A 26,434-nucleotide genomic window follows, 5' to 3' on the forward strand; every position below is an offset into this window, starting at 1 on the left:
CACATTTTGTCATACCTGGGTAGGGAAAGTACAAAACAAGAAAGACGGCAGGTAGATGCATGCCTGATAATGGGAGGGGATCCAGGTTTAAAAGTGAATTAAAGGGCAACAGACTAATCAAGGCAGGCAAGCATATCTCCACAGTAAAGGCCCCATACTTGCAGTACTTATTGCAAAACCCATAATTAAGACACGCTGCAACTGGAGTAGCTTATACACACCCACTGACATCAGCAGCCTCCATAGCACGATAGTATAAAGTGTGAAAGCACCTCATACACATTTGTGTATTCCCATACACTCTGTACCAGTGGTGCATACAGACGGGGAACTTTTAGTATGTACATGTTAGGGGCTGCCATAGCTTTGATCCACCAGCATGTGTTGGAGTCTGAAGGTGGTGTGGAGGATGATGCACATGACCACCTCAGGCACCAGAGGAGGAGGAAAATGTTCAGACCCAAGGTAAACTACCAGGGGCTACATGATCTGGAGATATTGCAGAGTTACAGGGTGGACAGGGACAACCTACAGCAACTTGTGGATCTGTGCCGGCCACGCCTCAGAGCCAGAACAAACAGAGTGGAACCCATCCCAGTGGATACAAAGGTATGTGTAAGCCTGAGAATACTAGCTACAGGTACCTTTCAAAGACCCTCTGGGGATATCATGTGGATCTCACAGGCATCAGCATCCAGGGTACTACACCAGCTCCTGGATGCCATGTTACCACATGCCAATGAGCACATATACTTCCCCCGAACACAGGAGGAGTTGGCCAGCAATATGCATCTCTTCCACTGTGTGGCAGAATACCCAGAGGTACTGGGTGCAATAGACTGCATGCACATGCACAACAAGTCACCACCCGGTGAGCAGGGTAGGCGCTACATAAACCGCAAGGGATACACTTCCATCAACTGCCAGGTCATGTGCAATGCCCAGGGCATTATCATGGATGTGTGTGCTGGCAGCCCTGGAAGCTATCACGACTCCCACATCTGGCATGCCTCACAGCTGTATCAGTTATTTGCCAAGGGGGGAGGGGGACATCCCAAATGGCCACCTGCTGGAGGATGCTGGCTATGCACTGGAACTGTGGATAATGACTCCCATCATAAATGCACACACACCCATGCAGGAATGCCATAATGAGGCACATGCACAAACCAGAATCATCATAGAGTGCGTATTTGGGATGCTGAAATCACAGTTCCGTTGCTTGGACATATCTGGTGGAGCCTTGCAGTACTCTCCAGGCACATGTCCCCACATCTTCATAGTATGTGCCATGCTACACAATATGGTCCTGTGGAAACAGCTGCAGCAGGGGCAAAATGGTGAAGGCCCTCACAGCCCACCATCATTGCCAATGGCCCCACAGGCACAGAGGTACTCACACCATGAACACCCTGATCCAGCCCCAGTAGGCAGATGGAGGCGTGCCCAGTATGCCCATGCCTTGGCAAAGAGGGAACGTATAGCACACACACTGACAGTGTAGGCAGTTATGGACTGACACCCTTCTCCACCTGCACACACAGTAAAAATAGATGGCACACACACACAAGACTACCCGTAAATTGTCATGTATAGGCAGTGTACTGTGTGCATCCAACATAGGCAGCCCTCAACTATTGCACACACAACTGCCATTGACACAAGGTAAGTCAACACCTGAACAGTAAATTAAGCTATCAGCATGTGCTGATACTCTATATATAGATTCTTAGGTAGGTACTTTGCAAACTGCCAGAGGCCATTCATAAGCCTAGCCAAAATGTGTCAGCTTTTTCCACCCCATTGATTCATTAACTGTCCCTCTGTGGAGCAGAGCCAATGGCGGGATCCCTGGGGTGCATCTACTGTTCCCCATCCACTCTTCAAGGTTTCTCTTGCAGAGTATTAGTGGGGGGCTCTGTATAATGTAGTTAGGGATATTGTTCCAAAGTATGGGGTGTGTCTGTGACAGGAATCTGTCCCTTCAGTATCTTCCAGTTATTGTTGTGGCAAGGTTCAGCTCACTACAGTGTGTGGCTCACTGTGACATGGATTCCCATAAGTGGAGTTTATCCATTAAGCCTGAGTTCGACATGGTTGTGTTGGCCAGCAGAGATCATCTCTGGGTAAATGAGATGCCACTGAGTAAAGCAGGAGTTTATTCAGTCTGGCTGCATAGGTCATATGTTGGAGGCCAGTATTCACCTTGGCAAGGTACATTCATGGACCTCCGAGCTGTTGGAAGTGTCTTCTGAGGTACATCTCAAATGAGACTTATGAGTGATGAGTAAAGGTGCACTATAACCCCAGTATGTCTAGATGGGAATCCTTTAGTAATCAGATGGCTTACATAGAAGGATGTCCTAACTATTGCGGAGATATGATTGTCAAAGGGGAGATCACTATCTACCTTAGTCCCCAGATACCCCATTACCTTGTCCGTATTAAAGTGGCTGCCACTTATGTGTTAATATGTGGGTGCTTAATATTCCACAATGGAATGACCATGCAGTTAGTGGCACTTGGCTGGAGGCCATGACATTAACACCATGTGATGGTCTCTGTGAGGCCCCTTGAGGGATGTCTGTGTCAGCTGGACTATCAATCATGGCTCCCAGTTCGTAGTCATTGCCAAACATGGTCTGCCGTAGTCCACCTGTGTTTGCCTGTACCTCTGAGAAGTATATGCCAAACAGTAGGGCTCCCAGGACTGAGTCCTGTGGGACACCAGTCATGACTGGTCAAGAGTTGGACCTGGAGACCACTAGTCGTACCATGTGGGTTCTGTGTGTAAGCCTGTTGGCAACCCAACCTGTGATGTATGGGTGTATGTACAGGCTGGTGTGTTTATCAATAATACCTGAGTGAGGCATGGTGTCAAAAGCCTTGGCGAGCTCCAGGTAGTATGTGTGAACCACCTCCCCCATCATCTAATGTCTTGGTGACTGTATGTAAGACGTCAAACAGATTCAGTAGGCATGAACTGCACTATTTTCGGAGGTTACCAATGTCTTTGTTAATGAGTGCCATGAGGATGCAATTCATACCATTGCAGACCAGGCTAGTCAGGCTTATGGGGTGGTAGTTACCATGGTCGGTTGTGATTCCACCTTGATGGAGTGGAATAACCGTTGCCACGTGCCATTGTATGGGCATGTAGCTGGTAGAGAGGCTGAGGTTGGATAGCTTAATTAGGTGGGGGGTCAGGTTGTCTTGTACAGTTTGCAAGATGCAGTTTGGGACAACATCTGCCTCCATTGATGCTGTGTTCTGCTGTTAGAGAGTGCCATTTCCACCTGTGTGTCTCTGATGTGTAGGGATACTGTACCTTTCGGATAGAGTTGTGGGCTCTTTTGGGGGTGAAGTGTGCACTGAATGTATCTGCAAGGATGTTGGTGATATCAGTAGGGTCAGCATATTTTGTGCTAAATTTCATTGGCACAGTGCAAATCTGTGTGTCACCACTTAGATCCTTGACATAGTCAAAGAAGGCTTTGTGGTTATCTTTTGAATCCTTGTGTATTCTCCTGCTGATGTTGGCCCTGGATGATGTCATGAGGGACCTACGTATCATACTAATAGTGGTCACGGATGTCTGCCCTATGTGGGATTTGCTGTTTGTCTGGAACACTGTCCTACTTCTGTAGTATAGCCTGTTTATTACAGAGGACCACCAGACTGGTGTCCTTGTCTAGGAGAAGTGAGTCTTGGTTTACCAGTGATGGCATGATCCATACATCCGTGTAGGTGCTTATAGACTGCATTTGTAAATCTGTCTGTATCTTGAGCAGTGTTTACCCTTAGTGTGGGGGCTGTGAACCCCCCCCACCCCTGTCACTAGTAGTGTACATTCAGCTGTAGGAAAGGTACACACTGTGGTATCCGTGGGTGGGGGAGATGCTTGGGTGTGGAAACAGTGAATAGTTCATGGTCAGATCTAACTAGTGACCGGTTAACCTTCGCTGTGGTACACCTGTTGCCTATGTTGGTGATGACTACTTCTAGTATGTTTCCACCCCTTGTTAGGAAGGTTACCACCTGATACAGGGCATATGAGGTGATAAATTCCAGGAAGCACTGGGCCTGGAAGTGAGTACTGGAGTAAGTTTCCCAGTTAATGGTATGGTAGTTGACATCGACCAATGCCAGGGTGTACGTTAAGACTGTTGTGTTCTCCACTGTCTCCAGGTAGGTGGAGTGGTGGTCCTGGGTCATGGAGAGTGATCCGTAACAGGCCACAGTTTACATTGCAGTTGTGTCTGATGTTAGCTGCACATGGATGATCTCACAGGTATCATGCTGCCCCACTAACCTGGAGGTGTAGGTATCCCTGATGAATATGGATACACCCCCTCCATGTCTGTGTCAGTCCATGTTCTGTGGCTGAAATGTGTGGCATGGGTTGTAGTCTGGTAGTGCTGGTGTGCTCTCAGGGGCCTTAAGACAGATCTCAGTTGCTGCACAAATGTTGATGTTGTCCATCCTGAGGAGTGCTGTGAATGCATGCATGTTGTGATCACAACCCCTGGTGTTGAATAGCATAACCCTCACTGATTCTGCTACTGTGCTGTTTATGGAGCTGGTATGCACCTTCGAGACTTTCCTAAATAAGGCACCATGGGGGTATAAATAGCCTTGGCCAGTATTCCAAAGCCTAAGGCTAACACATAGGCCGGTATGGTATTGTTGCATGCATGTTCCCCATCTGTGCTTGTTTTTCATCTTTCCTGTAGGTAACCTACTGGTAAGCAATAGAAAGCCTTAAACTTATACAAGTCTTCTAGCTTCCAAGATAGGCTTCTGGAGTTATTAAGTATCAGTGTTCCATATGTTCTTGCTGTACTTAACTGTTTCCTGACTACATGGTGATTTCTCACTGTATATTGTGATCTGAAGGTCTGTTTATTCACATATTATGACTGTGATGGCCTGCACTTCAGAGGTTCACAGATAGCCTACTACCTATCTGCCCAAGGTCAATTAGAAGCATAGCTACAGTGTGTTGGCTTTCTCCGCACCATTGATGAAGTAACTGAGCCTCTGTCAAGCATAGCCAATGAAGCAATTCCAGGCAGAGTTGCTGGAAGCTGTTGAAGACTGGGGTTGTGGAGGGTGATAGGGGCACTTACTGATCTAAAGAGGGCATGTTAATGTGACAATTCAACATCATTCAATTTCCCCAACAGGTCTCGTAACTATCAAACTGGACAGGCTCCCCCATTCCCTGGTTTATGGTTCTGGGACACGTGATCTCAGGGGTGTATATTCTGTTACCCATTCACACAACAAGGTTTCCCTTGAAGTATGTCAGTGAGGGGCTATGCCTACTGTAGTTAGGAATGTAATGTATTGTCTCACAGTACATTTATTATATGATGTTATTTCAAGAGTAAGGGAAGCTCAGTGGGTTTGGGGGCCTCCGCTCTTTGCTTAGCCGAGCTTACACATAGAAATCATCTAAATAGGAAATAGGCAGAAGCAATGTTAATGTCAACAGTGTAATGGTTACAGCATCTGCATAGTATCTGTGCATTCGAGGTCCCAATCCTGATAAAGGTGAGGATGTTTATCATGTTCAAAAGTATACCTTAACCACAGCTTGCATATATAGGTAGTAATTGTCTGTATAATAAACATTCAAAACACCCATATAAACCCATGTGTGCTGGTGAGTACAGTCAACAGAGAATGTAATGTTATGTAAGCACATAGTGAGATGTTACTTTACTGACATGTATATATCCTGAGTAGTTAGCGGATGTGGCCGTGTTTGCGCGCACAGGTTATACGTTACAAAGTTTGTTTAACTGTGTTTAACCACTGCTATAATGTCACACAAACACTTTTAAACATGCGTACAACTGCTTAAATGAGCCTTATTCTGGAGTAAAGAACATTTGTAATGCATCGCAGGTGTTGAACCCTGGACCATGCACACTATAGTCATGGGACTTACCACTAAGCCACCTGAGGTGTACACATGATTCATGGTCTTGAGACCACAACTTATACCATATGCATTCCACCGTAATGATCACAAACAGGACAGCCACTTTGTGTACATATGAACAGTACATTGTAATGTACTGTACTTTGTGAACCAACACATTCCAGTCGACATATGTATAACTGTTACAAATTAATACGAAATATATATATATATATATATATATATATATATATATATATATATATATATATATACATACATATACATGTCAGTGATGTCTGCACATATATATATATATATATATATATATATATATATATATATATTATACAGTTACATCAATAGCCATATATATAAACATCTATGAACACACTTTGTGACACAGAAGCACTCCAAAGGAATTGGAGTGTACACAGAACACATGCAGCTCTGGTATTATAACTATTAATATTAACCTAATTCACCATGGAAGGGATGGTTGTTGTGTATGTGAAGATTGGGGTGGAGGAGGAATGATGGATAATGAAATCATGCATCAAGGAGGGCCTGGGTCGGATGTTCAATAAGTGAACTGGAGGGGTATACATGGAGTATAGGGACAATATAAAAAGGACACAAAACAAGAACCTTTCTCATTCATAATACACCCTGTCATGTCATAGTGCAACACCTAATTTCACAAACAAATGAACATTAACATGTATCAGACATATGTACACTAACTGACTGTCACATTTGTTTTCAGTAGTGAGGAATGTCTGTAGTACAATGTATATTCTAAACACCATAACATTTGTACATATCTTAGATGCCTTAGTGGTAAAGTCAGTGACTGTGGTGTTCATGGTCCTGGGTTCAAGGGCTGTTAAGTTATTTTGAGGGCCAGAATAAGGGCTGTTGGAGGCAGGTGGATTAAAGCACTCTTAAGCATTTGTAAGCGGGTTTCCATGGGTTTGTGTGATGGTAAGCAGCGCTGAAACACTGTAAACGGAGAAGCGCTTCACAGGTTTAACCTTTGCTTAATGTCACGCAGGCCATGGGCAAACCTGCTTACAAACACTTAAATGTGCATTATTCACACCTTGCCTACCAGTGCCTACTCTGAGAGGTAAAATAATAACACCTTCCAAGATTAGAACCCGCAACCATATACTCCATCTTCAGAGTAACCTAACACTAAGCAACCTGGGATGTACCTATCCCAGTTGTGTATGCAGACAGGTTAAAACACAAAAGGGAGGAATGTGTTGAAATAGGACAACCCGCCATGTACCCAATGAAAGGTGTATGCTCGTATATATATATATATATATATATATATATATATATATATATATATATATATATATATATAGATAGAGAGAGAGAGAAAGAGATACATAGAGACATGTCGATATATACAAATCTGCATATATATGTAGATATATAGATAGGTTAAAAACATCTACACATCTATGGAGGTACAGAAAAACGCATGCAATAATATATATATATCTATATACATATACAAATATATATATATATATATATATATATATATATATATATATATATATATATATATATATATATATATATATACACACACACACACACACACACACACACACACACACATACATACACGTGTGTAGACAGCATCCGAAGTGTTCATATCTGAGTATAACATGGACCATAGCAATCACACATTCCACCCCCCCCAAACAATATGAACATAACATATGAAGAGTATATATCAATACACTATTACAAATATGTTCTATGGACACAGTCACCAAAACAACTGCAATGACTGCAAATATCCATGACAGAAATACACAGACAGCTTTCATTTTGCAAACTTTATTACATTCGATATATTGCCAAAAGGATTCAAGGACTAACGGTACCTACATGCTATACAGGAAGCATTTAACAGTGCCTTAATGAATCAGCCTGCAATTACCATAGTATTAGTCCACTAAGGGATAGGTGTTCACATAGGGAAAGAACACCCACACACATATAGATGTTGTATAAAAGGGGTTCCTACACACCTGCATGTGCTTTGTACACCCACCAACATCTTCCCCACAACCAAAATAATTACATCAATACCTACTGCCATACCATAACCAATTATTCAACTACTGTACAACATCTGCTGAAACCTTGAAAGGTTCGTACACCAGGAAGTGTTACCGAGTACTGATTATCAGCACAGTATGATACACAGTAACACCAAACTAAATATGTCTGGTAAGCACTGTAAACCCCCTAACATTATATGCATAGCTACGCAGCCTAGAGCTGGTCAAACAACCTGGTCAGACTGAAACATATGCAGAAGTATTAGGTACAGACAAACCCTGCACAAGTAAAAAATGTTCAGAAATATAACAGCAGTACTCATATTTAGACCAAATCCTTTAGGCATTACACACAATATATTACTGTTCGTCTCCATACAGCTGTTACAATAGATTCCAAACAACACTTCCACGCTGTCTTCCTCACAAGTAAGGCAAAGGGACAACGCCCAAGTGAAGTACTCAATTATACTTCACTGTAGCCATGGTATTGGCTAAGGCAGTAGCAGCGCAGCTGATGTGCATGTAATTGGTACTTAGGAACACCAATTGGTTATCGGGATAGCACATGTTACTGATCAGTAACTATAAAAGGTTGCCTTGTCACACATTCATACCACCTGTATCTACCTGTAGGACAGCACAAAACACTGAAAGATGAACCAAAAACGAGTATTATACTAGTCAATAACACCTCCATTTACTAAGAAGGTATGTATAACATGTAGTATGTCTGTGTATGTAGTACCTGTTCTGTAAGAATTACAGTGTAATCAATGCATATAGTGGAAATAGCAATCTTGTAGCGATGTATTGTTGAGCAGTAGTAATGCTTGTAATATTCTATGTGTGTACTGCTGTAGGTCACAAGGCAAACTCCGCATACACCACAAGGGATGATATGGGCTTGGAACTCACCAATTCGCTTCCAGCCACTGTCAGTGTCAGGATTGGTCCAACAAGTATGTGCTATAACAGGGGATAGTATATGTCAATATACTGTAACAGTCGACATATGTATGGGTGTATAAGTAAGATGAACATGTCAAAGGTGGGCTTACTGTGCAAATGTGGTGTGCATTGTGGGATATTGTGCCAATAACTGTGTAATCTACAGTATTTTAGGCAGATCTGTATTCCATTCTACATAGTAGTTCTGTTATGTTATGCAAACAGCAGTTATGTCTATTGGCAATTACAATACCCAGTAACAGGATACATATCATTTGTATTCATCTGACAGTTTAGCAGCATGATAGCAAAGATAATTGGAAGAGCTAGGTAACTATCCATGCACATAACACATGTAATATCCACCTCTCTAGTATCGTTTTCAAGCATTAACAGCTGTGCATGTGTACATGTTATGCAAATGTGTAGTGACCCTTGTTACAGGGCTAGGCCAAATGGCTATGTGCACACCTACATAGAGTGGATATTGAGAGTAGAGACACACTGGTTGAACTACCAGGTTTGTGTAGCCTAACCTCTCATTGCCAACCTAACAGCCACTTGCACATACTGTATGTAAGGTAGTGCACAGTACTGGTAATGCAACAAGTTACATATCATCTTTAACTCCAGTGTAACATCTGCAGTAGGAGTGTAAGATGTAGGAGACAGCTGCCCATGTGTAATAGCTGCATCATAGGTGATGGCTCACACTATCTGATTATATCCTGATCATGCTGATAGTGGCATCAGAGCCTAATGATACATTACTCTGTTTGGGGAGTGGGTGTCTGTGCCCAACAGAGCTCATGGTCCTGGTGGATATGTGAGTATATACCCAGAGAAGGAAACAGATCTGTAGACACTTGCATCATCTGTAATCAACTAACAGGATGTGATGTGCTCCTCAGAGGAGAATTGCTGCTAAAGGTAGCTATAATGTTTCCGTAATAGCCAGTGTTGTCACGTCCATAACACAAATATGTACATGTGAGCATCACTGTCTAAAACATCTTCATAAGCAATAAGTAAACTAGATATAGTACTTGGTACTTGTAGTACTGAATGCTCATACAGGCATGTCAACTAGTCAGCTACTGGTGCTTACTAATGTCAGCTTTGTGTATGTGGCCATCCTGGGGGAATGTAATCTCTACACCATGTACACTGCCAAACCCACCTAACACCACACCCCACACATTGTTTGGGATGCAGCTACAGGGGTAAAATGGAAGGCAGCCCAGTCTACAGCCATGACTGGACTGGACAGTCATGAGGTGTAAGTTAACACATGCATCTCATCATCACAACCAAAACACACCCTTACCAGAACACAGTAAGGACACCCACACACACTACCAGAAATCACACACATTCACAGATGTTTCTAAGTATCTGGCCAAACAAGTGACCTCCCAAGCTGGAAGAGACAGACAACAAAATACACAAACTGTATGACATAGTTTGCATAATTGTGCCACACCTCAGAACACATGGCTGGAAACATGCCCAATAGTACTCATGTGTGAATGCAAACTCTAGCACTATGTTACACACCAACCTATACAAGGGCATACATACCGTCAGCTGCTTGTATGCCATGATTAGCCACATACCCATGCACTCAGACCACCTTTTGAACTATACACATGGCTCTGGCATATTCCATGTTGTTGTGGAGGACTTGTGATGCAGTAGCCTGGACTGCATGGAAACACATGTAGGAACCGTCAGGTCTTGTAGCCCATGCAGGTATGTCCCAAGGCCTGGGTTGCATTCTGCCATTGGCCAGAATGATACTGCAGTACAGGGACAAAAGGATTGTATTTCACAATTGTCTAGTGTAGTGGTACAAGTCAAAGGGTATCCAGTATCTGTCTGCCTGGGATAACATGGTTGACAGACCATGATGCTTTGCCAGACAGGGCCTGCACCTGTCACCCCTGGGAATCTGGATACTGCCTAGGGCTCATGCTTCCCCTATAGTCCCTTCATCATGCACAGTTCAAGTGAAGGTCCACTGCTATTACAGGGACAGCCAATCAATAAACTGCGGGTCTCGCTACACAATGATACATGTCAGAAACACTATATGGACACACATATGTCAATCCCTAACATGGAGAACATATCTGTGAAGTGGCTGAGACATGTTTCAATGCTCCGGAGAGCACACCTGCATGACCATGTTATAACACATACCTCACCTCTTGCCCAACACCCGGGCCGCAGGTGTGTCCATATTCCTGAAGGATATGTACACCCCCACTTTAGTTTCACTTGTATAACTTCAGATGCATTATGCTGAACAACTACCTTTGTGCCAAAGTGGAATTCAAATTGTACCATGCTACAGATCACCCACCATGCCACGCATTTCCAAACTGTCATAATGTGCTGTAATGGGGACGATTAGGTCTGAGACAGAAAACCATAATAATGGCTACACTCAACTATTCCATTATGAACTGGGAAGACTCCTCATGTACCAACACCTGCGCTCAATGCATGATGGATTCCATCTACCCCAATGACCTGGATCACAGTAGTCACACAAACAGGGATAAGAGTATGCTACACATAGTCAGTCTCCAATGCCAATGTTATGTTTCCTAAGAGCAAAGTGGTGACTGTCATGGCACCCATGCAGTTGGACAATGCATGTGCAAATGCTGAATCCTACACAAATGAACCTTAAGCAGTCACATACATGCAGTGATTGTGCCATTGAAACAGAACCAAGATTCAACCAAACACAAACAAGAAGGCAAACTGGTGGTACCGTGCTTTAAACTGTACCACAGAAGGTAGTAACTGTTGCAAAAGTGAACACACATGAGTGTAGGTGATCCCTGGTCAACCTCAGCAAGATGCAGATACACCATATAAAACCACACAAAGCTACTGTGAAACTAATCAGCCACATATTATGTGGCCAAGCACAGAGCATTCTATAGCTGTGTCATTAATCATAATGGCAATGACAAGACCAGCTGTGCTGCACAGCACTATGGCATACGAAATACTGCACTTACAGAAATAGTACCAGTTCATCCAGATAGGGTCTTGGAGAACCTAAACCCACTTCCACCCCCCCTAATAATATCCAAGTACACTACAGGGCTCCTGTAATAACAACTATGCAGGTACAAGCTGCAGTCTCTAAAGCCATACATATAGCTTTCATGGGACCTGTCAACATCCCAGGGTGTATCCTACACAAATGTAAGAACAATCAGCTATCCACATACACATCATGTTCAATCATAGCTCCATGTTAGGCTGTGTACACACAGAATGGTGCACAGCAGCAGTTATCACACCCCACAAAGGGGGAGACACCATTGATAATGGGAAATAGTGCACAGCTGCCTTGCTGAGTCTGGTCTGTAAGGCCATGAACCGTGATCAACGTATTTGATGTACCCAGTACAGATGTAGATGACAGTAGGGTTGATTCACACTGCATATCATGACCTTGCCAGGTCATAGGACACCATCACCCATACTGTGTTCCAGCTACACTCAGTAAACCAGGTGTATATTCCTATGTCACAGGAGTGGCTGGCAACTGGACTGCTGGCAGAACCAACACTACAGAAGGTGTCTGACTAATACACGCACATCAAACCAGTGCCAGCCACAGTAATACAGGGTTCATTCCTGATACTCCCCCTCTTTCTTATCTATACCATACAGACTAACACAGAAGACATCTGCCTATTGATGTTTGTAAATGACTATGAACTAGGAGCAATAGTTGACTCAATGTGTGTTGCGTTCATCATACACAAGGGCCTTTGTGTGTCACATGTGTGGTGTGATGTATGGCCACAATCTGACAGCTAAGTATTGCATTGTCATCCCCTATGTTAAATACCCTGTACCCATGAACTACCACCTAGGCAGCGGTCAACATAATGGCAACTGTGTGTGTATGGGATGCAGCTGGACAGTAGTCTTTCCTTTGATAGTTACTTCACCACACGAGTCAGGTAGTCATATATGGCACCCCTAATCATGACAGGGTGCCATCCAGGAATATAGAGATAATTGCTCAGCCATACTCAACACTCATGTGACCCATAATAGATCACATATTTCCTTTAAGGGTTATTGCTCATGTGTAGATTGCCTACACTGCCCTTCCCAATCCCTAGCTCCACTATGTAGCATGCAGCCTACCCTGAATAAAGCCATGTCCAACCCAGAGGTGATGGACATGCTACAATTAACACATCCTGATCCCAAATAAACACATACTTCATGGACATCCACCTTTCTAGTACAAGGATCACAACATGCCTGACAGATGTCTGTCCCATACACTTAACATACTCTTGCCATACTATGCATCCCTATCCAGCAAAGCTGCACATCACCTCTCTCTGTGACATGGTGTGATGACTGCATGCCAAATATATCAGTAACCCAGTGGATCACTTCTGTGGCACTGCTTGAACTGGCCACTGAAACTTATCTGTCTGTTGCCTACAGCTAGGTAACCTGTCTAGGTTCATAAATGGCCCAGGGCATATAGCCTACTAGATCACTATGACCATACATGCTATAGTTGATATCCAACCCTGCAAATACCATCAAGCTAGCTATTGTCCCATGCGTTACACATGTGCAGCACAGGCAATACATGGCAGGATGCTACACAGCTGTACAGTGCCATGTAGATGTATATGGCAAAACACATACATGCTTGAAAGTCTGCAGGGTCACTGGTCATGTCCCTAATGGCTATGTATGACTATATATGTGACATATGCACAGCATTAAGGTCGATTGCATTAATGTGAATACATCCAGGCATGTGCTGATAGGTAAAGACACCAGTACAGGCAAACAGACATGCCCACGTCAAGACAACATCCACATGGAGTATGAGCAATGTCATCACGACACACACATATACAGTGATAACATTACATAACCAGTAAGTGTCAAATGTGTGTGACTTATACATGTCAGTGGTGTTAGTGTCATGTAGATTTGCAAAGACTTATTTGTAATCTTAATAAATGTTCAGCTGTACTTCTGTACTTCTCTGTGAGTTACTGCGACCTGTCTCCATCATTATGTCTTCCAGGTATGCCATGTAGCAGGCTGCCAGCATACACCCGCTTGGAGGATGAGGTCCTCATCCCATACCTCCTTGACAACCATACCACACTCTTCTGCCATGGATGCACAGCAGCGGGATGCCCTGTGGGAGGAAATCTGCAGGAGGGTAAATGATGTTGGCAGTCACAATTACACTTATCAGCAGGTGCGCTGACACTGCACTGACCTCATAAGATGGGCAAAACAGCATGCTAATGCAATTGCCAGGGAACAAGGTGCAACAGGTGGGGCGCCACTCACCCAGCTCCCACTAACATGTACTGAGGAGCTACTGGCCAACCTGGGGACACCTGCAGACCTCCATCCACAAGCTTTAGCTGGTATTGTGGAGGTGGGTGTCTCTCAACCACCGAGCCTGGAGTTGCCTGGTAAGTCAGTACTGCACATGTAACACAACTATATTTCACATAGTTGCATGTGTTACTGTACAATATGTAATGTAACATCATATGCAAGGCACGTATGCACACATGCCATATACTATAGTCTGCTACTCTATGTATGCTCAGATGTGCATACTCCATAGTATACTGTATTGTACTGGCTTATGTGCTAACATGGACATTGCACCCTGTAGCTATCACACAGATGTGGATAATGATCTTACTGCTGTGACACTCCTGTTTAGGTACCTCTGCCGTTTTGTAGCAACAGCGGCCTGTGTCAGTTGAGACTGTTATTATTTACCAGGCTTGATAATGCACAGATCATATTAATTGCATGCTATCTGCCATAATACATGTACACATAATGTATGGTGGTCCTGTTAATAGACACTGGTCAGACCTGCAATGTATCACACTGTTTACTGATGTGAAACAATTGGAGACTATATGAAACACCTACACTAAACCTTCCAAACTGTCATTGCCAGATGTGTGGATAACTGTGAATACAATGATGGAGGTGTGTTTCACTGTAGGGTCAGATACTACATATCAGCATTACACATGTTGGGAATACAAACAGTACTGTACAGAGAGCATATGTGTGCACACACTCTAAATGTGTTGGAGCTGGAGTATGACCAGCCCAAAGGATACACCCTTGTGGATTATACCCTTGCTATGAATGTCACACAATGTCATGTGCTATCTGACATGTCCATGACACGTAGTGGGCTGACTGCAACACTGCTCAACTATCCTGCAAAACATGATGTCTCACATCCCATACATACCACCCTTTGTCTGCATAACCCTGTCATCAGTGGAGCATATGACATCTATGGATGTATGTCATATGGGATAACACTGACATGTGAAATAAGATGGCCATCTCAACCATTGGACAGAACATGTGTACACATGGCCATGGAGGATGGCCAGAGACATGAAGCAACACACACAGTAGAAGTGATGTACATGTGTGTACACCCTGTTGTATATTGGCTTGACACAATACAAATCTGGCCTTTGTGTAATGGTGATATTGCAGATGTGAAACACTAAACATCATACAGGCCTGTGCACAGCTTGTGTAGGCATAACATGAAACCACCACATAACATGTCTTGAACATCTTGAGTGTGTCACGACATGAAAGCATTCATCTATACAGTATCCACATACATACATGTGTTGCACAACATACACATACAACCACATCAGGCCACAGATACAGTACATTCACCTTGCTAGTGTCAGACATCACTGTCATGCCTGCTCCTCATGTGTGTGAGGTACACAGATGGCATGTGGGACATAGAGTACTGCTAAGTTAGCCATGTGTGGGCATAGTTGCCAGTCATCAGTAATATGGCTGCAGATGTGCAGGGGTGTCATCCATATACCCTTCTGTGACCTGTGTCACACATTCCACATTAGGGTTTAGTGTGTATACACCTCAGTGACATGGGTCACATTCCACATTAGATATGTATTGTATGTGAACATAGTCATGGCTATGAACTGTGTCAGTAACTCACACTGTATAGCAATTGTGAAGCCACATGATGCCCTGCAATGGCTATGCACATCAGTTCAATGTGCAGTATGTCACTGCATATTTGTAGAGTGGACAGACAACATTGCTTCAGCTGAAGGCCCATGTTAGTATAACACGTCCCTGCATTGGTACACCATTACCATACTGTAGATTGGAAAGGATACCATTGTGTTACACATGTATGCATGTCATTCAACATGTCAGCAGAAGACATGTCATACTACATGTGATTGGCAAGGTCATACACCACACATCAGGGCTGTGTACTGTAAACCTGTGCTGGTCTGTGGCACCATTGTAAAGTAGGGACAGCCATGTCAAACATGTGTGTACAGCCACATGCACAATGTCTGTAGACTCAGCTCAGGGGTAGGCAGAATAATGTTGAACATACATGCAGTGCTTTGGGGGAGATATGCAAGCTAGGGCTCAGGCAAACATAGTATTCAGTCGACATACCCTTCTGCTCATGTCCTCACACATAGGGTCAGTGGCCAACACAAAGCATCAGTGACAAATGTACAAAGGTCAGCGATGGTCTGTTAACATGTGATGTATGTTGCACACACCATGGCAGTGCAGTGCAATGGTGCAAAGTGCATGCATTGTGTTGCAGGTATGGGGCATAGGCTACTAACACAAATGGTGCAATACAGTTATGTATGCTAACCATCACTATAATTGTGTAAGGTGCATGCCGTCTGCTATAACACATGCATGCTGTTGTGTGCAACTCAGGGATGTATGAGAACTACCACTATAATTGTCTAAGCTGAATGTCATCTGCCATATCACCTGCATGTAGCATGTGTCTGTGTGTGTCGGTGTGTGTATGTGTCTGTATGTGTGAGTGTGTGTGTATGTCTGTGAGTGTGTGTGTGTGTGTGTCTGTGTGTGTGTGTGTGTGTGTCTGTGTGTCTGTGTGTGTGTGTGTGTCTGTGTGTGTCTGTGTATGTGTGTGTCTGTGTGTGTGTGTGTGTGTGTGTGTGTGTGTGTGTGTGTGTGTGTGTGTGCGTGTGTGTGTGTGTGTGTGTGTGTGTGTGTGTGTGTCTGTGTGTGTCTGGTATAACTTGTAATGTACAGTTCTTGTCTTCCCCTCACAGGTGTTGATGTAGGTGCATTGCCCTCCTGCGATCCACCTGATGTTAGTGTCCCCACAGACTCTAGCAGTGATGATGATAGTATGATTGAGGCACAGGCAAGGTTGTCAGGGGCTGAATCTGTGTCATTGGTTGCCATTCCACCTGTATCCCCCTCATCCTTGCACACAGTTCCCCTGCCTACAAATACCCCATCACCACTGGCCATAGTGGAAGGACAATTGGAGGGTGGTAGCATGGAACAGGGAATTGTGGAGACTATGGAAGGTGTGCCTGCACACCATGATCCCAGTCAACTGACTGGTGATGTCCCACACAGGCATGTGCCCAGTGCTGCTCGTAGGAGAACCACTGGCCAACATGCCCCAGAGAGACAAAGCACATCAGCTGGAGTCACCAGATGCATGTTTTGGTCTGTAATGGAGGCACAGGCACGTGCTGAACAGCACAACAGAGAAGGTCTGAGGATTCAGAGGGCTGCTGTCTGTTCATTAACTGACAAAATCCAGGCACTTGCAAATGCTCACCATCATCTTGCAGATGTTTTGGATAGATGATTGTGTGACATGGCGGGAGTCCTTGACCGTGGCATGTCAATCCTTGAGCGTGGAATGTCTGTGCTGGAACATCTGGTGGGAATGAGGCATCGGCATGTGGATGTAAGTAAGCTACATCACCTGTTGAAGGTCTACGTGAACATGCTACTGCACATGCCCGCTCCCATAGTGGTGGTAGCAGCAGCAGCGCAGCTGGTGCTGTGCAGTTCACACCAGGACACAGCAGGCCACATGCACATGGTCCTGGATGGTCTCAACAAGGACATGATTCCAGTGGACATGTGTCATCAGACAGTACCCAATCTGGAGCTCTGCCTGGTAGTGCCCATGCAACCCCTGGCAGGAGCAGGTCACGTGGCCATGGCCGGACACCGTGAACTTTGAAACCTGCCTTGTACAGTCTGCAGCTGTCAATAATACCCCTGTGTAGGCCAGCCACATGCCAGATCTGTGTGTATGCATATACACACACACACACACACACACACACACACACACACACACACGCACGCATCCACACATGCCCAATGATATCACAGACCCTAACACACACATGATGTCATCCAATGGCACAGCCTAGGCCTCTCGCAAACATTATCACCCTGTGCATATGATGATGCCTGTGTCGCATCCCAGTCATCCACATCATCAGTGCAGGGACATGCTCATATGGTCTGATGCACAGGGTTAACATACTAGGTAGACAATTGTAGATTAATATTGGTGAGTAGTGTTGACAGGCAGCAGACATACTATGTATTACAGTCTTAGAATGCATTTTGTATGTTTGACAGTATGTATCATGTGTAGCAACGCTAACAGCATGTTGATCTTGATGTTCTGCCTTCCTCTTTCAGGTGTAGCTGCATGTGCCGGGGGATGTCGGTGTTTGCGGTTGGGGTCCCATATGTACATGTTGACTACTCACAGGTCTGTATGACAATACCTGCATGCACCTTATAGCTTCCACATCACAGTTATAATCTCCCATGTTTCAATTATGTTTACTGTTCTAATGATCCAAGAGCATGATAGCTGTGTAGTAAGCTACTGTGTTCATAGCCGTCACATCCATAGTGTATGACATCACAGATATAGTTACCTAGAGCGGGGAGGAGGTAAAAGAGTGGTATGGCAGATGACAAGGGTAAAGGCCAGTGGAAATAGTGGCTTCTCATTGGGAAGCAGTAAAACCCACTGCCATGACAGCATGCAAACGCAGACACACCCACACACTCAGGGATTCACAGACACAGTAACACAGACTCTGACACACACACACAGTTGCCAGTGTTTGGATGAGAACCCCTGCCTATGTGCATATCATCATTATAGTACTATGCAATTACAAGACGTGCCACAGAGAATTCACATGTACAGGTAGTCGGAATGGCCTAGGATCGAGGACATCGACAGGGATACTACAGTGCAGTGAGTGTATGTGGGGAGGGGGGGTTCATCAGTTGGCTATGTAACAACAGGTCACACCCCAGGGTGTACATGTTAACAGGCAGTTAGAATGCCCATCTAAGATTGATGATATCAACAGGAATACTAGATTGCATTGAGTGGATGGGGGGAGGGGCATTAACATTTCACTATGGTAAAATACAGCTTTATTCCAGGGACCGGACAGCCATACACATGGACAGCCATAAACACACACACACACACACACACACACACACACACACACACACACACACACACACACACACACACACACACACACACACACACACACACACACACATACACACAGACTCACACACACACACTGTGGCATACCCCATGATATGCACCAATGTCACACACATACAGACACTTGACATGTGTGAGGTTCAACCACCTGCCTATGCCTTTCTTTCTACACTTCACTCTGTTCTGATGTCAACAACAGTGTTCAGGAAAGTGAAAACATGTGGGATGTATTCCCAACCATACGTGACATATATGGACACACACACACCCACACATGCCAGTACTGTGAATCAAGCACCTGCCTATCTCATGATAGGTATTACAGAAGTACAGCACTATCACATTTGATACAAAGCTTACTGACTCTTTCCTTTGCCAACTGTGGTGATATATGCACAATATATGCACAGGGGAGGTATTATTGTTACAGGTGTCAAGAGGTTTGCCTTCAGTGTCACCCTTACTGCATTTTACATTGTCTGTCTTCCACTTCAATTAACAAAACCTGACCTTAGCAGTTATACAGGTTATTGTAGGAATGGTTGTAACACACCAGTGAGCTGTCCTCGGTAATAATCATTCATCTGCAAAGTAGCCCCACCACTTAGTAGTCAGGTCCAAACATCTGTCCATACCTCATGTACAGCTTACAGTACTTAGAGCATATCACCATATACAGTTGGCAATGTTGAGACTGTATTGCAACAGCATGATGTACTAAGACAACAGTCACCTTCAAACATCAGACACTGCACGCACATGGACTCTACACAAACATCACTACATGTACACATATGCGGTCTACATCAGTAAGTGCACCAGGAAATGGCTGAGTGTGTTTGTGTGTGTATGTCTCAGCAAATGCCTGAGTGTGTGTGTCAGAAAATGGCTGAGTGTTTTTGTGTGTGTGTATTTGAACACATTTGCTTACATCCCTGGGGCTGTCCATATAGGCCCACATCAGCCAACACCTGCACACCTAGACCCATAACTAGCCACCCAAAGTTCCCCCACCCGCACTTCCTCTACAGCACCCATCCTTACTCTGGGTCCTGGTCAGTTTTTAACACACCAATACACGCTGCCCACTCTCCACTTCACGGGACCAACTTGAAAACATCGAACTTTTAAAAGGTTGAAAGTCATATGGTCGAGACCATATGATCAACCTTTCATAAGATTGATGTTTTCAAGTGGAAGAAAAAGGTGAGTAAACACGGAAAAAAGTAGTGTTTCTGCAGGGCAGTAAGGTGCCCTACAGACTGTGACTGTGAATGTGCCATCTCTGTGATGGCACTGCAGACAGGGTATGGTAAATCTCCCGTTTAGCACTTCTGCATATAGCACTAAATGGGAGATTTCCCTTTACCCCACTGTAGTGCGATCTTGGAGTTGGAATATTAAAGTAGGGGGGCTGTGGGGGGCGCAAGGGGGCTAGCCCCCCTGCATACACTTCTTTTTAAATTTTTTTTTTTGGTTGCACTTGAAATGTTCGATATTTCGAAATATCGATCATATGGTCTCGACCATATGAAGTTTGATATTTTGTAATTTCGATGTTTTCAAGTGGAACCATATATATATATATATATATATATATATATATATGTGTGTGTGTGTGTGTGTAGTTTTATATATATATATATATATATATATATATATATATATATATATATATATATATTTATATATATATATATATATATATATATATTTATATATATGTGTGTCTGTAAAGCAATGCATACCCCACGTAAACGCACTTACACACGCTTACTGGTGTTTATATATGCTTAAACCTGCTTACTAGTGCCTTATTCATTATGACACCGACACTTCGCTCCAGCTCACTTTTAATTGTTATTTTGCAGGTTATACAGCGGATAGATGTCAAAATATGTTCATGTACAGATTACCGATAGTAAATGGTATGTGATGCAGTGGGATTTGGAACGGGAATGTCTGTTCGTCAGGCAGTTGCTCTAACCAATACACTATTGTTGTGCTGCTTCATTTGCATATATACCCATATACCCATGACTCCTGGTTCCCCAAACACCCACCCCAACACCTCCCTAACACTGTAGTCATCCATTCTCCAGTTGGATTTGCGATGTATCCACACCACTACACATTGGCCACTCCCTACTCCTGTAGACCCATCCCATCGGTTGACTCACTCCACGTATCCTCAGAACTCCCAAACTTTTAGTCCACAAACATTGGTGACATGAGCGACCAAAAGGACACTATTCGCAATTTTTGGGTTGTCCCACATGGGACACGCATGTCTTTATGTCAAGATTAAACTCTATACTTCATTACATCCTTAGTCCCGTTAACATGACACTACAATAAATTAATAAGTATGACTATGTGGTAACGCATACGTTACACATGAGATCCTAATTATGTATGTGTTCGGCGTATTTCTTTTATAAATAGACCGGTTTAGTAATTGGCATTGCCGTAGCAGGCAGATCACAGGAATGATTCCATGTGTGAGAAAGTCCTCACATTTGATTTTTGCAGCACAGCACTGACTTCGGACATTGTACACACTTCTGCGTTTTAGCAGTTTCATCCCCTCCCTCTTATGCACAACCTATTATTCTATGTATTGTTGAGGTTTGTAAGGGCACATTCATGTTATTTATGTCTGCAAATGGAATGAATGTGTTACAGAGAATGTACGTCTACATATAGATGTCTGCATGTGTGTATGCATATATACTTATAACGAACTCACTGACCTCCACGAGGCGGTCCAATTAGAACCAGCCCATCCAACCCTGGCACGCCTGGATCCATAATTTCATACCCATAGTTCCCCCACCCCACTAGAGTTCAACATACATGCATACCATCCATTGTCCAGTTGCTATCTCAGCCATGACACACCTCCACACATTGCCCTCTCCCGAGAGTTAGGGGCCTTACACATATGTTGTCCCAACCCATGTAGTCTCAGGCTCTCCCACCATTTAGTCCTTGAACATACATGTCCTTGCTTGTGTAATGGTTGGATGGCCACACAGTCTATCAATTTTTGGGTAGTCCCACCAGGGACTACCCTCTGATTGTAAATTAGACTTAGCAGATCATCAATGTTACTCTCACTAGAAACAACTTTGATCCAAAACAATACCAAAACAGCAAAATCTTCAGAAGTCAGGAATCGAAAAACAGGAACCAAAGTCAAATCCAAAAGCAAACTCTTTATTCTCCAGCACCTCGGTGTAACCACCTTTCAAGAGTATATATCTTGTATACTCTTGAAAGGTGGTTACACCGAGGCGCTGGAGAATAAAGAGTTTGCTTTTGGATTTGACTTTGGTTCCTGTTTTCGATTCTGACTCTAAGATTTTGCTGTTTTGGTATTGTTTTGGATCAGAGTTGTTTCTATCTGAAGGTGTGTGGAGTGGAGTTTGTGTAATGTTACTCTCACTGCCTGTGGTGTGAGTAGCAGTGTTTGCTCACTCCTGCCCAGCTTGATATGACATATGCTGACAGCGCTATATAATACTGGAGTTGCTGTTGATTCCCTTCTCATTCCGTTTGCATGCTTTATTGTTACATCATTCATTCTTTATATATATATATATATATATATATATATATATATATATATATATATATATATATATATGGTTCTACCTCACTTCAACGACACGCGGAACATCGACAGGGAAATTGCGAGCCCCAGAAGATCGACAGCAGAAGACCGACGGACGGGACCTAGAAGATCGACAAGCAGAAGACCGACCGACGGATGAAAGCACCGCCGAGGATGCCGAAATGGGAAAAGGCTGTGTAAGTATGCGGTAGTGACGGACGTTAGGGTGCGAGTAAGGTAAGTGGGGATAGGGGTGGGTTAAGTGAGTTAGGGTTAGGAGCGGTCAGGTAAGTGTGCGGTAGTGATTGTGTTTGGGTTAGGGGCGGATAAGTGAGTTAGGGTTAGGAGCGGTCAGGTAAGTGTGCGGTAGTGATTGTGTTTGGGTTAGCGGGATAAGTGAGTTAGGGTTAGGAGCGGGTCAGGTAAGTGTGCGGTAGTGACGGACCTTAGGGTTAGGGTTTGGGTCAGGGTTGTAGGTAGTTGTGTATGTATGGTTTAGTGTGGGTTTGTAGGGATTTTGGTGTGCTTGTGTTGTGTATGTGCGTTTTGGTCGGTGAATGTGTTTTGGTTGTTGATTGTGGTGTGTGAAGTGTATGAGGTTTCGTGTTTGTGTACCGTCGGTTATTTCGTTGTTGGGCATGTGGGATTTCGTGTTTTTGTACTGTCGGTTATGTGGTGTCGGTGATTGCGTTGTCGGTGTTGTGGTGTTTCGTTTATGTGAGGTAGAACCATATATATATATATATATATATATATATATATATATATATATATATATATTATATCTGTACATACTTATATACATTTCCTATGCTGGGCACTGCTTAGACCCATGCAAGCGCACTCAGACTTGCTTACTGGTACTTATATATGTTTGTGCTTACCCCTGCTTACTAGTGCCTTATTCATTATGACAGTGCCACTTTGATTGAATGACATTTAGTTAAATATCTCATGTGATACTCATGTCTGTTTTACAGCAAAACGACATTCATTCCACATGGAAAATGATATGTGCTATTGTTGGGCTCGAACCATGAATGCCTGTTCATTATGAACGATTCATTAGGCGGATGCTCTAAACACTACACAATTGATGTTTATGTTGATTCCGCATGTTTTTCTCTATTTGAATGATTTTGATGTGTAAGCTACGCTTGGCAGAGGGCAGCAACGTGCAAACAAGCTGCACTTTGCTTACACCTTCGATATTGCAGCAATTCAAATGTATAATAAGGACACGGGGAATCTAATTGTGAAAGTTCTAGGGATGGGGCTCAACATTCCACTACATGCTTGTGTTTACTACTTCGATTTTATTTCACTGTTCGTGGACACTCTTGTATGCTTAGCATACATATCGGTATCCACGGACACTGAACTACTGACTTACTATTAGAGGCGGGCTCTACTAGTATGCATAGTAGGTTGTGCAGCTGTTGGGGCATGTTTACACCACCTAGAAGCACTTGTAAATGCCCCCTACACTCGGTCACGTTTCCTGTGCACGTTGAAGGTGCGGCGGGCGCCATCATACATAATCATATGGTGCTGCTGCACCATCTGTAGTGAGGATGCTTGAAGCAAGGCTAAAACCGTCCTTGCACCGAGCTTCTTGAATCCCGGGGAGTGTCTCTTATAGATACCTAAGAGATCTTATTCAGGTATATAGGGTATTTAGAGACAACTACCTCTAGGAATGTTTGGGGTCATCAAAAAGTATTAGAGAATTAACAGACAACCTATGTAGAAGATTCTGTATGAATGAGAGTTGTTCTAATTGGTTCTTTGAGAGAGTAGCTGATGCATGGAACAGACAACCAAATTACATTAAAGCAAGTACTAGTTTAGATATTTTAAGAACGACCTGGATAATTATTATGGGAACAAGTGTTTTCATATATTGGCAGGCTGGAAGGGCATCACAGACACCATTATAACAACTGCAGTTGTAAACATTATAAATCACTTATAAACCTTTTAGTCATTGTCAGTTAAGCATTATATAGCTCATTCAAATCCTGCCTCTTAAACCTCATTCCTGCTCTGCATAGCTTTTTGGTACCTTTACTTATAAACTTTACAGACATAAGTACATGTACTTTGAGCTGTTTGCTGTGCATTTGTGAATCAAAGTGAACAGTTCTGAGGATTCAGAATGATTCTGAAGAAGTGATATACTCAGTAGCGAGGCCTAATCAACACATCCACTGAGGTAAAATATAAGCTATCACTCAATCAGTTTACTTCATTCACCTGACTTTCAGAAAAATCTAACTAAATTCCTCAACTTGATTGAGCACTGTTGATGTAATAAACACCTCATCATAATGGCAGTGCCATCACCTTTTACTTTAGTTGTATTGGTATACTCTTTGTAATGTCAGTGGCACCACCTTTTTTTTTAGTTGTATTGGTATATTCTTTGTAATGTCAGTGGCACCACCTTTTACTTTAGTTGTATTGGTATGCTCTTTGTAATGGCAGTGCCATCACCTTTTACTTTAGCTGTATTGGTATACTCTTTGTAATGTCAGTGGCACCACCTTTTACTTTAGCTGTATTGGTATACTCTTTGTAATGTCAGTGGCACCACCTTTTACTTTAGTTGTATTGGTATGCTCTTTGTAATGTCAGTGGCACCACCTTTTACTTTAGTTGTATTGGTATACTCTTTGTAATGGCAGTGCCATCACCTTTTACTTTAGCTGTATTGGTATACTCTTTGTAATGTCAGTGGCACCACCTTTTACTTTAGTTGTATTGGTATGCTCTTTGTAATGTCAGTGCCATCACCGTTTACTTTAGTTGTATTGGTATACTCTTTGTAATGTCAGTGGCACCACCTTTTACTTTAGTTGTATTGGTATGCTCTTTGTAATGTCAGTGGCACCACCTTTTACTTTAGTTGTATTGGTATACTCTTTGTAATGTCAGTGGCACCACCTTTTCCTTTAGTTGTATTGGTATGCTCTTTGTAATGTCAGTGGCACCACCTTTTACTTTAGTTGTATTGGTATACTCTTTGTAATGTCAGTGGCACCACCTTTTACTTTAGTTGTATTGGTATACTCTTTGTAATGTCAGTGGCACCACCTTTTCCTTTAGTTGTATTGGTATGCTCTTTGTAATGTCAGTGGCACCACCTTTACTTTAGTTGTATTGGTATACTCTTTGTAATGTCAGTGGCACCACCTTTTACTTTAGTTGTATTGGTATACTCTTTGTAATGTCAGTGGCACCACCTTTTACTTTAGTTGTATTGGTATACTCTTTGTAATGTCAGTGGCACCACCTTTTATTTCTAGCTGCATTTATATACTCATTGTAATGTGAGTGGCACCACCTTTTGTTTAAATATTTACTTGTATATGCTAACTGGGGTGCAGCACTGATCCATATGACGTCCT

General features: G+C 43.2%; 1 protein-coding gene across 13 annotated transcripts in view; it reads right to left on the reverse strand.

Annotated features, from left to right (window-relative positions):
• LRRC3B (leucine rich repeat containing 3B) overlaps window positions 1-26,434 on the reverse strand; it is a 795,604-nt gene that overhangs the window by 71,418 nt on the left and 697,752 nt on the right. The window lies entirely within an intron of this gene.

Source organism: Protopterus annectens, chromosome 3.part0 (assembly GCF_019279795.1).
Source record: "Protopterus annectens isolate FY-2018-M chromosome 3.part0, PAN1.0, whole genome shotgun sequence".
NCBI lineage: Eukaryota > Metazoa > Chordata > Ceratodontiformes > Protopteridae > Protopterus > Protopterus annectens.